Source organism: Carcharodon carcharias, chromosome 21, assembly GCF_017639515.1.
Source record: "Carcharodon carcharias isolate sCarCar2 chromosome 21, sCarCar2.pri, whole genome shotgun sequence".
Taxonomy (NCBI): domain Eukaryota; kingdom Metazoa; phylum Chordata; class Chondrichthyes; order Lamniformes; family Lamnidae; genus Carcharodon; species Carcharodon carcharias.
In genome coordinates this window covers 32581004-32594625 of record NC_054487.1, presented here as the reverse complement: position 1 = coordinate 32594625, position 13622 = coordinate 32581004, and the positions used below count along the sequence as shown (strand labels likewise).

The window sequence follows — 13622 nt, the reverse complement described above, 5'->3', positions numbered from 1 at the left end:
GAGAAGAACAAAGTTGACGTTTCGAGCCTCATGACCCTTCAACAGAACTAAGTAAAAATAGGAGAGGGGTGAAATATAAGCTGGTTTAAGGTTGGGGGGGGGAGAAGTTGGGGTGTTGCCTCCCCACCCCCCACCCGCCCACCTTAAACCAGCTTATATTTCACCCCTCTCCTATTTTTACTTAGTTCTGTTGAAGGGTCATGAGGACTTGAAACATCATCTCTTTTCTTCTCCGCTGATGTTGCCAGACCTGCTGAGTTTTTCCAGGTAATTCTGTTATTGTTTTGGATTTCCAGCATCCGCAGTTTTTTGTTTTTACGCAGTCAATGGTTCAGTTGAATTTTGGTCATGTCATCTTTGAGCATTATCACGGAGCCTTGGTTTGAACCAAAAGACGAACCTTCCAACAATGCAGCGCAACTTCAGTATTGCATTTAAAGCTGGAATTTTCCGTTTCCGTTGGTGGTAGGCAAGAATGGACAATATGGTGGGAAGTCCAAAAATTGGTTTCACGACATCATGAAACCGGTTTGCAATTGTCCGCTCCACCTATCAATGGTGGGCTGCGTTTCCTGGCGCTGTATGTCAGGAATGTCATTTTAATACATAGACTCATAGACGTTTACAGCACAGAAGGAGGCCATTCAGCCTGTTGTGTCCACACCGATCAACAAAGATCTGACTACACTAATCCCATTTTCCAGCCCTTGACCCATAGCCCTGGAGGCTATGGCAATGCAAGTGAATATCTAAATACTTCTTAAATGTTATGAGATTTTCTGACTCAACCACCCTTTCAGGCAGTGAGTTCCAGACTCCCACCAGCCTCTGCATGAAAAAATTTCTGCTCAACTCTCCTCTTAGCCTTCTACCTCTTACCTTAAATCTATGCTGCCGGTTATTGATCCCTCTATTAATGGAAAAAAATGCCTTCCTATCCACCCTATTTATGTCCCTCATAATCTTATACACCTCCACCAGGTACCCTCTCAACCTTCACTGCTCCAAGGAAAACAATCCATATTTCCTCGTAGCTCAGATCCTCCAACCTGGTAAATTTCCTCTGCACCCTCTCCAGTACAATTACATCCTTCTTATAATGTGGTGACTAGAACTGCACACAGTACTCTAGTTGTGGCCTAACCAGCATTTTATACAGTTCCAGCATAACCTCTCTGCTCCTGTATTCTACACCTCAGCTAATAAAAGCAAGTATCCCATATGCCTTCTTAATCATCTTATCTACCTGCCCTGCTACCTTCAGGGAAGTGTGGATAAGCAAACCAAGGTCCCCCTGATCTTCAGTACTTTCCAGGGTTCAACCATTCATAGTTTAATCCTTTGCCTTATTAGCCCTCCCCAAATGCATTACTTCACTCCTTTCCAGGTTGAATTCCATTTGTCACTGCTCTGCCCACCTGACCAGTCCATTGATATCCTCCTGCAATTTATGGCTATCCTCCTCACTATTTACCACCCTACCAATTCTTGTGTCATCCGCAAACTTCTTGACCATAATATAAAAACAAAAAACCACGGATGCTGGAAATCCAAAACAAAAACAGAATTACCTGGAAAAACTCAGCAGGTCTGGCAGCATCGGCGGAGAAGAAAAGAGATGAAGTTTCGCATCCTCATGACCCTTCAGCAGAACTGAGTGAATATTAGGAGAGGGGTAAAATATAAGCTGGTTTAAGGTGGGGGGGGGGAGGTGAGTGGGGGGAGAGAAGTGGGGGGGTGGTGTGGTTGTAGGGATAAGCAAGCAGTGATAGGAGCAGATAATCAAAAGATGTCACAGACAAAAGAACAAAGAGGTGTTGAAGGTGGTGATATGATCTAAAAGAATGTGCTAATTAAGAATGGATGGCAGGGCACTCAAGGTACAACTCTAGTGGGGGTGGGATGGAAAGACTAGCAGGGCATAAAAGATTTAAAAATAATGGAAATAGGTGGGGAAAAGAATCTATTTAAATTATTAGAAAAAACAAAAGGAAGGGGGAAGAAACGGAAAAGGGGTGGGGATGGAGGTGGGAGTTCAAGATCTAAAGTTGTTGAATTCAATATTCAGTCTGGAAGGCTGTAAAGTGCCTAGTCGGAAGATGAGGTGCTGTTCCTCCAGTTTGCGTTGGGCTTCACTGGAACAATGCAGCAAGCCAAGGACAGACATGTGGGCAAGAGAGCAGGGTGGAGTGTTAAAATGGCAAGCGACAGGGAGGTTTGGGTCTTTCTTGCGGACAGACCGCAGGTATTCTTCAAAGCGGTCGCCCAGTTTACATTTAGTCTCTCCAATGTAGAGGAGACCACATTGGGAGCAACGAATGCAGTAGACTAAGTTGGGAGAAATGCAAGTGAAATACTGCTTCACTTGAAAGGAGTGTTTGGGCCCTTGGACGGTGAGGAGAGAGGAAGTGAAGGGGCAGGTGTTGCATCTTTTGCGTGGGCATGGGGAGGTGCCATAGGTGGGGGTTGAGGAGTAGGGGGTGATAGAGAAGTGGACCAGGGTGTCCCGGAGGGAACGATCCCTACGGAATGCCGCCGGGGTGGGGTGAAGGGAAGTTGTGTTTGGTGGTGGCATCATGCTGGAATTGGCGGAAATGGCGGAGGATGATCCTTTGAATGCGGAGGCTGGTGGGGTGGTAAGTGAGGACATGTTTCTGGGAGGGAGGAGAAGGCATGAGGGTGGAGGTGCAGGAGATGGGAGACAGTTGAGGGCCCTGTCAACGAGCGTGGGTGGAAAACCTCAGTTAAGGAAGAAGGAGGACATATCAGAGAAACTGTTTTTGAAGGTAGCATCATCAGAACAGATGTGACGGAGGCGAAGGAACTGAAAGAATGGGATGGAGTCCTTACAGGAAACGGGGTGTGAGGAGCTGTAGTCGAGGTAGCTGTGGGAGTCGGTAGGCTTGTAATGGATATTGGTGGACAGTCTATCACCAGAAATTGAGACAGAGAGGTCAAGGAAGGGAAGGGAAGTGTCAGAGATGGACCATGTGAAAATGATGGAGGGGTGGAGATTGGAAGCAAAATTAATAAATTTTCCCAAGTCCCAACAAGAGCATGAAGCAGCATTGAAGTAATCATCGATGTACCGGAGAAAGAGTTGTGGGAAGGGGCCGGAGTAGGACTGGAACAAGGAATGTTCCACATACCCCATAAAAAGACAAGCATAGCTGGGGCCCATGCGGGTACCCATAGCCACACCTTTTATTTGGAGGAAGTGAGAGGAGTTAAAGGAGAAATTGTTCAGTGTGAGAACAAGTTCAGCCAGACGGAGGAGAGTAGTGGTGGATGGGGATTGTTCGGGCCTCTGTTCCAGGAAGAAGCTAAGGGCCTTCAGACCATCCTGGTGGGGGATGGAGGTGTGGAGGGATTGGACATCCATGGTGAAGAGGAAGCAGTTGGGGCCAGGGAACTGGAAATTGTTGATGTGACATAAGGTGTCAGAGGAATCACGGATGTAGGTGGGAAGGGACTGGAAAAGGGGAGAGAGAAGGGAGTCAAGATAACGAGAAATGAGTTCTGTGGGGCAGGAACAGGCTGACATGATCGGTCTACCGGGACAGTTCTGTTTGTGGATTTTGGGTAGGAGGTAGAAGCGGGCTGTCCAAGGTTGGGCGACTATCAGGTTGGAAGCTGTGGGAGGAAGATCTCCAGAGGAGATGAGGTCAGTGACATTCCTGGAAACAATGACTTGATGTTCAGTGGTGGGGTCATGGTCCAGGGAGAGGCAGGAGGAAGTGTCTGCGAGTTGACGCTCAGCCTCCACGAGGTAGAGGTCAGTGCGCCAGACAACAACAGCACCACCCTTGACAGTGGGTTTGATGACAGTGTTGGGGTTGGACCTGAGAGAACGGAGTGTATTAAGTTCAGAGAGAGACAGATTAGAATGGGTGAGAGGAGCAGAGAAATTGAGACAACTAATGTCGCACCGACAGTTCTCAATGAAAAGATCAAGAGAAGGTAAGAATCCAGAGGGAGGGGTCCAGGTGGAGGGAGAATATTGGAGGTGGGTAAAAGGATCTGTTGAACGGGGGGAGGACTCCTGCCCAAAGAAGTGAGCAGGGAGACGAAGACGGCGGAAGAAGAGTTCAGAATCATGCCGAGCCCGAAATTCATTGAGATGAGGGCGTAAGGGTATGAAACTAAGTCCTTTGCTGAGCACTGAACATTCAGCATCAGAGAGGTGAAGGTCAGGGGGTATAGTGAATACACGGCTGGAGCTGGGATTGGAAGATGGGGTGGGGATGGAGGGAGAAATCTTGTCGCAGAGAGGAGCAGAACTTCTTCAAGGTAGGCATTTCTTGAAGGGGAGTGGCAGTCAATTAAACACAGGATGTCCAATCCCTCTAAACCTCCATTCCCCCGCCAGGATGGTCTGAGGGCCCTTAGCTTCTTCCTCAAACAGAGGCCCGAACAATCCCCATCCACCACTACTCTCCTCTGACTGGCTGAACTTGTTCTCACACTGAACAATTTCTCCTTTAACTCCTCCCACTTCCTCCAAATAAAAGGTGTGGCTATGGATACCCGCATGGGCCCCAGCTATGCCTGTCTCTTCATGGGGTATGTGGAACATTCCTTGTTCCAGTCCTACTCCGGTCCCCTCCCACAACTCTTTCTCTGGTACATTGATGATTACTTCGATGCTGCTTCATGCTCTCATCAGGACTTGGAAAAATTTAATAATTTTGCTTCCAATCTCCACCCCTCCATCATTTTCACATGGTCCATTTCTGACACTTCCCTTCCCTTCCTTGACCTCTCTGTCTCAATTTCTGGTGATAGACTGTCCACCAATAGCCATTACAAGCCTTCCGACTCCCACAGCTACCTCAAGTACGGCTCCTCACACCCCACTTCCTGTAAGGACTCCATCCCATTTTCTCAGTTCCTTCGCCTCCATCGCATCTGTTCTGATGATGCTACCTTCAAAAACAGTGCCTCTGACATGTCCTCCTTCTTCCTTAGCCGAGGTTTTCCACCCACGGTCGTTGACAGGGCCCTCAACCGAGTCTGGCCCATCTCCTGCACATCCGCCCTCACGCCTTCTCCTCCCTCCCAGACACATGATACAGTCCCCCTCGTCCTCACTTATCAGGTCACCAGCCTCCGCATTCAAAGGATCATCTTCCGCTATTTCCGCCAACTCCAGCATGATGCCACCACCAAACACAACTTCCCTTCACCCCCCCTGGCTGCATTCCGTAGGGATCGTTCCCTCCAGGACACCCTGGTCCACTCCTCTATCACCCCCTACTCCTCAACCCCCACCTATGGCACCTCCCCATGCCCACGCAAAAGATGCAACACCTGCCCCTTCATTTCCCCTCTCCTCACCGTCCAAGGGCCCAAACACTCCTTTCAAGTGAAGCAGTATTTCACTTGCATTTCTCCCAACTTAGTCTACTGCATTCGTTGCTCCCAATGTGGCCTCCTCTACATTGGAGAGACTAAATGTAAACTGGGCGACTGCTTTGCAGGACACCTGCGGTCTGTCCGCAAGAAAGACCCAAACCTCCCTGTCGCTTGCCATTTTAACACTCCACCCTGCTCTCTTGCCCACATGTCTGTCCTTGGCTTGCTGCATTGTTCCAGTGAAGCCCAACGCAAACTGGAGGAACAGCACCTCATCTTCCGACTAGGCACTTTACAGCCTTCCGGACTGAATATTGAATTCAACAACTTTAGATCTTGAACTCCCTCCTCCAACCCCACCCCCTTTCCGTTTCTTCCCCCTTCCTTTTGTTTTTTCCAATAATTTATATAGATTTTTCTTTTCCCACCTATATGCATTATTTTTAAATCTTTTATGCTCTGCTAGTCTTTCCACCCCACCATCACTAGAGCTGTACATTGAGTGCCCTGCCATCCATTCTTAATTAGCACATTCTTTTAGATAATATCACCACCTTCAACACCTCTTTGTTCTTTTGTCTGTGACATCTTTTGATTATCTGCTCCTATCACTGATTGCTTGTCCCTACAACCACACCCCCCCAACTTCTCTACCCCCACACCCCCCCCCCCCCACCTTAAACCAGCTTATATTTCAATCCTTTCCTAATATTCACTCAGTTCTGTTGAACGGTCTTGAGGACACGAAACGTCAACTCTTTTCTTCTCTGCCGATGCTGCCAGACCTGCTGAGTTTTTCCAGGTAATTCTGTTTTTGTTTTGAATTTCCAGCATCCACAGTTTTTTGTTTTTATCTCTATGTTTAACTGACTGCCACTCCTCTTCAAGAAATGCCTACCTTGAAGCAGTTCTGCTCCTCTCTGTGACAAGATTTCCATATATCTCTTTTGCCTTATTCACCTATATTGCTTTCCATTTCTCTCCTGGTGTTTGACAAGGTGTTTACTAAAACCTGCTTTCACAGCCATATCTCCTTTCTCAGTGACTGTCTCCGTCTTCGACTTACCCCACGTGGATTTCAACTGAAATTCCATCCCTCTTGTTTCGAACCCACCCAGGATTACAGGTATCTCCGGGACATAAAACATTTCTCGGACTGCTGTTCCCGTCACATTCTGAGATCCACACTCAGTGCCATGCGCCGCCATATGAACACACTCGACCTCTCCCTCCAGCAGCACCGCCGTACCCTTTTTCAAAGCTGCGTGTGCCCTCAGTTTCATTTTTTTCTTCGTCTCATTCGATGCCTCATAAGAAACTTTTTCTCTTTCCCTCAAGTGCTAAGGAACGCAAGCTCCAACAACTCATCGACATCAACACCCATCTAGGACCCTCTACCCCTCCCTGTCCGCATCCTATCTTCCAATCCCAGCTCCAGCCGTGTATTCACTATACCCCCGACCTTCCCGTCTCCGACACTGAACGTTCAATGCTCAGCAAAGGACTTAGTTTCATACCCTTACGCCCTCATCTCAATGAATTTCGGGCTCAGCACGATGCTGAACTCTTCTTCCGCCGTCTTTGTCTCCCTGCTTACTACTTTGGGCAGGAGTCCTAATCCCTGTTCAATGGATCCTTTTACCCACCTTCAATATTCTCCCTCCACCTGGACCCCTACCTCTGGATTCTTACCTTCTCTTGATCTTTTCATTGAGAACTGTCGGCGTGACATTAGTTGTCTCAATTTCTCTGCTCTTCTCACCCATTCTAATCTGTCTCTCTCTGAACTTACTGCACTCCGTTCTCTCAGGTCCAACCCCAAAATTGTCATCAAACCCGCTGACAAGGGTGGTGCTGTTGTTGTCTGGCGCACTGACCTCTACCTCGTGGAGGCTGAGCGTCAACTCGTAGACACTTCCTTCTGCCTCTCCCTGGACCATGACCCCACCACTGAACATCAAGCTATTGTTTCCAGAACTGTCACTGACCTCATCTCCTCTGGAGATCTTCCTCCCACAGCTTCCAACCTGATAGTTGCCCAACCTCGGAAGGCCCGCTTCTACCTCCTCATCAAAATCCACAAACAGAACTGTCCCGATAGACCGATCATGTCAGCCTGTTCCTGCCCCACGGAACTCATTTCTCGTTATCTTGACTCCCTTCTCTCTCCCCTTTTCCAGTCCCTTCCCACCTACATCTGTGATTCCTCTGACACCTTATGTCACATCAACAATTTCCAGTTCCCTGGCCCCAGCTGCTTCCTCTTCAACATGGACATCCAATCCCTCTACACCTCCATCCCCCACCAGGATGGTCTGAGGGCCCTTAGCTTCTTCCTCAAACAGAGGCCCGAACAATCCCCATCCACCACTACTCTCCTCCGTCTGGCTGAACTTGTTCTCACACTGAACAATTTCTCCTTTAACTCCTCTCACTTCCTCCAAATAAAAGGTGTGGCTATGGGTACCCGCAATGGCCCCAGCTATGCCTGTCTCTTCATGGGGTATGTGGAACATTCCTTGTTCCAGTCCTACTCCGGCCCCCTTCTACAGCTCTTTCTCCGGTACATCGATGATTACTTCGGTGCTGCTTCATGCTCTCGTCGGAACTTGGAAAAATTTATTAATTTTGCTTCCAATCTCCACCCCTCCATCATTTTCACATGGTCCATCTCTGACACTTCCCTTCCCTTCCTTGAGCTCTCTGTCTAAATTTCTGGTGATAGACTGTCCACCAGTATCCATTACAAGCCTACCGACTCCCACAGCTACCTCGACTACAGCTCCTCACACCATGCTTCCTGTAAGGACTCCATCCCATTCTCTCAGTTCCTTTGCCTCCGTCGCATCTGTTCTGATGATGCTAACTTCAAAAACAGTTCCTCTGACATGTCCTCCTTCTTCCTTAACTGAGGTTTCCACCCATGGCCGTTGACAGGGCCCTCAACCGTGTCCGGCCCATCTCCTGCGCATCCGCCCTCATGCCTTCTCCTCCCTCCCAGAAACATGATCGTGTTCCCCTTGTCCTCGCTTATCACACCACCAGCCTCCGCATTCAAAGGATCATCCTCCGCCATTTCCGCCAATTCCAGCATGATGCCACTACCAAACACATCTTCCCTTCACCAACCGCACCCCCCCCCCCCCACCCCCACCCCCGGCAGCATTCCGTAGGGATCATTCCCTCCAGGACACCCTGGTCCACTCCTCCATCACCTCCATCACCGCCTGCTCCTCAACCCCCACCTGTGGCACCTCTCCATGCCCATGCAAAAGATGCAACACCTGCCCCTTCACTTCCTCTCTCCTCACCATCCAAAGGCCCAAACACTCCTTTCAAGTGAAGCAGCATTTCACTTGCATTTCCCCCAACTTATATAAAAACAAAAAACTGCGGATGCTGGAAATCCAAAACAAAAACAGAATTACCTGGAAAAACTCAGCAGGTCTGGCAGCATCGGCGGAGTAGAAAAGAGTCGACGTTTCGAGTCCTCATGACCCTTCAACAAAACTAGGTGAATCCAAGGAGAGGGGTGAACCAGCTTATATTTCACCCCTCTCCTTGGATTCACCTAGTTTTGTTGAAGGGTCATGAGGACTCGAAACGTCGACTCTTTTCTTCTCCGCCGATGCTTCCAGACCTGCTGAGTTTTTCCAGGTAATTCTGTTTTTGTTTTCCCCCAACTTAGTCTACTGCATTCGTTGCTCCCAATGCGGTCTCCTCTATATTGGAGAGACCAAACCTAAACTAGGCAACCGCTTTGCAGAACACCTGCGGTCTGTCCGCAAGAAAGACCCAAACCTCCCTGTCACTTGCCATTTTAACACTCCACCCTGCTCTCTTGCCCACATGTCTGTCCTTGGCTTGCTGCATTGTTCCAGTGAAGCCCAACGCAAACTGAAGGAACAACACCTCATCTTCCGACTAGGCACTTTACAGACTTCCGGACTGAATATTGAATTCGACAACTTTAGATCTTGAACTCCCTCCTCCATCCCCACCCCCTTTCTGTTTCTTCCCCCTTCCTTTTGTTTTTTCCAATAATTTATATAGATTTTTCTTTTCCCACCTATTTCCATTATTTTTAAATCTTTTATGCCCTGCTAGTCTTTCCACCCCAACCCCACTAGAGCTATACCTTAAGTGCCCTGCCATCCATTCTTAATTAGCACCTTCATTTGAATAAAATCACCAACTTCAACACCTCTTTATTCTTTTGTCTGTGACATCTTTTGATTATCTGCTCCTATCGCTGCTTGCTTGTCCATACAACCACACCCAACCCCCCACTTTTCTCCCCCCACACCCCCCCTCCACCTTAAACCAGCTTATATTTCACCCCTCTCCTAATATTCACTCAGTTCTGTTGAAGGGTCATGAGGACTCGAAACGTCAACTCTTTTCTTCTCCGCTGATGCTGCCAGACCTGCTGAGTTTTTCCAGGTAATTCTGTTTTTGTTTTTAACTTCTTGACCATACCCACTACATTTAAGTCCAAATCATTTATGTACATCACAAACAGCAAGGGCCCGGGCACCGAGCCTTATGGAACCCCACTGGAAACACTTCCAGTCACAGAAACATCCTGCTACCATCACCTTCTGCTTCCTACCTCTCAGTTAATTTTGAATCCAACGTGACACTTTGCCTTGGATCCCATGGACTCTTGCTTTCTTGACCAGTTTGCCATCGGTGACCATGTAGACCACGTCAAATGTATTACCCTCATCAATACTCCTGGTTACCTCCTCAAAAAATTCGATCAAATTTGTCAAACATGACCTTTCCTTAACAAATCCATGCTGCCTATCTCTGATTAATCTGTCTCTCCAAGTGCAGTTTTATTCTGTCCCTCAGAATTATTTCTACTAACTTCTCCACCACCAAGGTTAGACTGACTGGCCTGTAATTTCCTGGTCTTCCCTTCCTCCTTTTTTAATAATGGGACAATGTTAGCAGTCCTCCAGTCCTCTGGCACCTCACCTATGGTGAGAGAGGATTTGAAAATTACTACCAGAGCCCTTGATATTTCTTCTCTTGCCTCCCTCAACAGCCTGGGATACATCTCATCCAGGCCTGCAGATTTATCTATTCTTAAGGCCACAACACCCTGTAGTACCTCCTATCTCTATGTTAATTTCCTCTAGTATTTCACAGTACTCCATCCTGAGTTGTCTGCATATAATTATAATCCCCGCTCACCAGAATCATCCTCCCATGCTTGATCATCCAGGCAATCACGCCAACATGTTTCACAACTGTCCACAAGCAACGTGCATCTGCTGAGCTGCACTTTGCTCAGGACTCTGTTTAAGAAGGGAGTGAGGTAAAAGACGGGAAATTACAGGCCGATTAGCCTGACCTTGGTCGTTGGTAAGATTTTAGAGTCCATTATTAAGGATGAGATTTCAGAATTCTTGGAAGTGCATGGTAAAATCGGGCAAAGTCAGCATGTTTTCATCAAGGGGAGGTCATGCCTGACAAATCTGTTAGAATTCTTTGAGGAGGAAACGAGTAGGTTAGACAAAGGAAGGCCAATGGATGTTGTCTACTTGGACTTCCAGAAGGCCTTTGACAAGGCGCTGCACAGGAGGCTGCTCAGTAAGATAAGAGCCCATGGTGTTAAAGGCAAGGTATTAACATGGATAGAAAATTGGCTGTCTGGCAGGAGGCAGAGAGTGGGGATAAGGGGGTCCTTCTCAGGATGGCGGCCTGCGACTAGTGGAGTTCCGCAGGGGTCAGTGATGGGACCACAACTTTTCACTTTATACATTAATGATCTAGATGAAGGAACTGAGGGCATCCTGGCTAAGTTTGCAGATGATACAAAGATAGGTGGAAGGACAGATAGTATTGAGGAGGCAGGGAGGCTGCAGAAGGATTTGGACAGGTTAGGAGAATGGGCAAAGAAGTGGCAGATGAAATACAACGTGGGGAAGTATGAGGTCATGCACTTTGGTAGGAAGGATAGAGGCATAGACTATTTTCTAAATGGGGAGAGAATTCAGAAATCTGGAGTGCAAAGGGACTTAGGAGTCCTAGTCCAGGATTCTCTTAAGGTTAACTTGAAGGTTGAGTCGGTAGTTAGGAAGGCAAATGCAAAGTTGGCATTTATTTCAAGAGGACTAGAATATAAAAGCAGGGATGTGCTGCTGAGGCTTTACAAGGCTCTGGTCAGACCACATTTAGAATATTGTGAGCAATTTTGGGCCCCGTATCTCAGGAAGGATGTGCTGGCCCTGGAGAGGGTCACGAGAATGATCCCAGGAATGAAAGGCTTAATGTATGAGGAACATTTGAGGACTCTGGGTCTAAACTCGATGGAGTTTAGAAGGATGAGGGGGGATCTGATTGAAACTTATAGAATACTGAAAGGCCTAGATAGAGTGGACATGGCGAAGGTTTCCATTAGTAGGAGAGACTGGAACCTGAGGGCAGAGCCTCAGAGTAAAGGGAAGACCTTTTAGAACATAGATGAGGAGGAACTTCTTTAGCCAGAGAGTGGTGAATCTATGGAATTCATTGCCACAGAAGGCTGTGGAGGCCTGGTCATTGAGGCCAGGAGACCGAGATAGATAGGTTCTTGATTGGTAAGGGTATCAAAGGTTACTGGCAGAAGGTGGGAGAATGGACTTGAGAAACTTATCAGCTATGATTGAATGGCGGAGCAGACTCGATGGGCCGGGGGCCTAACTTCTGCTCCTATGTCTTATGGTCTTATGGACTTCGAGGTTTGTTTGCCTACTTTGCTTCGGGCAGCACTCGCTGTCATCAGTGCCAGGCTTTGCAGGCAGCACCACATCACCTTTACTGGGGTTCACAGGCAGGTCTCTACTTACCAGACCAGCTGGGGGGCGGGGGTGTCGGGTCGGGTGCAGCTTTCCAATGGCTGCAGAGCTAGGGCTTGTTTGGAAGGGGGAGAAGTGGCCTCAGGCAAGGGAAGAAGGTGTAGAGTGAGGCTGTACTGGGGAAGGTGGGTATCCCAGGGTGTGTGTGGGGACACATGTTGATCTGTGCAATTGGCCTCAAGAAGGTGCAGGCTGAGGAGGCAGCCTCCAGGGGAGATGAGGCCAGATGGTGATGTGAGGGCGTTTCTGAGAGAGTGAATGGTGATGTCCCTTGAGCTGGCCATGTCCTTGCGAGTGTGTGAGTTTAAATTGATGAGATGGTTGCCTTAACCTGGCAGCACGGATGAGATCATTCATCCTCTTTCTACACTGGATGACCAACCTCTTCTGTGCAGTGTTGGCAATAACCACCTCTGCTACCGCCTCCCAAGCCGGAGTGGTGAGATTGCTGGACCTCCTGTGGCTAGAGCAGGGGTGGAGGACATCACGGCGGCCTCCAAATGGCATTCCAGTGACGGATCACTGAACTCTTCTTGGCTTTCAGAGGCATGTCTTCACTGGAGCAGTCCTGGGCTGCAAGCATTGAGAACTATGTGCTTAGCTGCAGTTTAGATATGGCACCTGGAGTGAGGAAATGGTATGGTAACGGCATGGCAGGCGATTCAGAGGCCGCCCACCAGCAAGATGGTGTGTTTCCTGTGGCTGCATAATTAATGAGGTGGGAATGGGACCATTGCAGCCGGCAGGTAAAATGTCCTTTTGCAAGCTCACTGCCGCCCTTAGAGCAAATCTCAGACTAGATTATACGTTCATATTCTGGTTTGGGTCTTGTACCCACAAACTTCTCATCAGAGGTGAGAGTGCTACCAATTAAACCAACAAATGTCACTGGCGACTTTCAGTAGTTCTTTTGTTGCCCCTGAGGTTTCTGCAAAGACATCAAGCACCTGGCAGTATCTGGGAGCCTGAGAGTGTGATGGAGGCAGGTTCAACTGAAGCATTCAAAAGGGAATTAGACTATTATCTGAAAAAGAAGACTGTGCAGGGTTACAGGGAGAAGGCAGGAGAATGGAACTAGGTGAGTTGCTCATTCGGAGAGCTGGTGCAGACATGATGGGCCAAATGGCCTCCTTCTGCATTGTACCAATTCTGTGATCTTAGAGTTACTGTGGGGCCTAGGGAGGTATCCACAATTGTTAATTCAAATTTATTTCATCATAATTATAAAAGTATCAGATAGGATTTCTGAGTGTCATGTCCACAGTTTTGTCTAGTATTTAAGAATATAAGCAGCATAAACAAGTAGCATTTTGAAGTTTGTCCAAAACCTTTCACCGAGGTAACCCCATCTATCAATGTATGTTGTACATGGCAGCTGATGAGTATGGGATGGTTTAATTTCAGAGTAACCTGTTCATA

The 13622-nt window shown here is 48.0% G+C and overlaps 1 long non-coding RNA gene across 2 annotated transcripts in view; it reads left to right on the top strand.

Annotated features, from left to right (window-relative positions):
* Window positions 1-13622, top strand: part of LOC121293001 — a 59159-nt gene that overhangs the window by 19552 nt on the left and 25985 nt on the right. The gene's annotated exons all lie outside the window — the stretch shown is intronic.